Source organism: Pollicipes pollicipes, unplaced genomic scaffold (genome assembly GCF_011947565.3).
Source record: "Pollicipes pollicipes isolate AB1234 unplaced genomic scaffold, Ppol_2.1 Scaffold_3447;HRSCAF=4054_pilon_pilon_pilon, whole genome shotgun sequence".
Taxonomy (NCBI): domain Eukaryota; kingdom Metazoa; phylum Arthropoda; class Thecostraca; order Pollicipedomorpha; family Pollicipedidae; genus Pollicipes; species Pollicipes pollicipes.
In genome coordinates, this window is record NW_023596297.1 from 32625029 (window position 1) to 32626014 (window position 986).

The following is a 986-nucleotide window of genomic DNA, read 5'->3' on the forward strand; positions in this document are numbered from 1 at the left end:
GAACTAACTCTGCATCGTCGCCATTACAATCTCACAATCACCCATAGTCGTCATCGCCACTGCCTATGTCGAAGCCTAATCATCATCAGTTAGATAATGGCAGCGGCAGCAGCAGCGGCAGCAGCAGCAGCAGCAGCAGCACGACGATCGTTGTCATCACCATCAGGAGTGAATATTTTCCCCACCGCAGATGCGTCAGCTAAAAATCTGACCAGCATGATGCGCAAAGGTGGGCCCGATTCAAGCTCAGATTCAGATTCGACCGCACGGCCGGAGATAGCGCAGGACCGGACTACGAAATAGCCAACCTTACGATTGCACTGGTGTCTGATCGTGTGATCTGATCCGGTGCTCACTTCCCATCGGGCGGCCGCTCCACTTAGCCGTCATTGCCGTGGACTTCAAGACCTCGGGCGTTACCGGACAGTGGATGTGCTGTGTGGGTGGTCATGCCTGTCCTTGGTCAGAAATGGACCCATCGGACCAGTGTAAGCCTGGGCGTTGAAGCTACGCCCCAATGTAGGGCACATTAGCAGAAAAAGTGCAGTGTGGAGCTCGGGGATGCATGTAAATCTTCTCTCTCTCTCTCCTCTCTCTCTCTCTCTCTCTCTCTCTCTCTCTCCTCTCTCTCGTCTCTCCTCTCTCTCGTCTCTCTCTCTCTCTCTCTCTTCTCTCTCTCTCTCTCTCTCTCTCTCTCTCTCTCTCTCTCTCTTCGCTCTCTCTCTCTCTCTCTCTTCTCTCTCTTCTCTTCTCTCTCTCTCTCTCTCTCTCTCTCTCTTCTCTCTCTCTTCTATCTCTCTTCTCTCTCTCTCTCTCTCTCTCTCTCTCTTCTCTCTCTCTCTCTCTCTCTTCTCTCTCTCTCGCTCTCTCTCTCTTCTCTCTCTCTCTCTCTCTCTCCTCTCTCCTCTCGCTCTACTCTCTCTCTCTCCTCTCTCCTCTTCTCTCTCTCCTCTCTCTCTCTCTCTCCCCTCTCTCTCTCTCTCTCT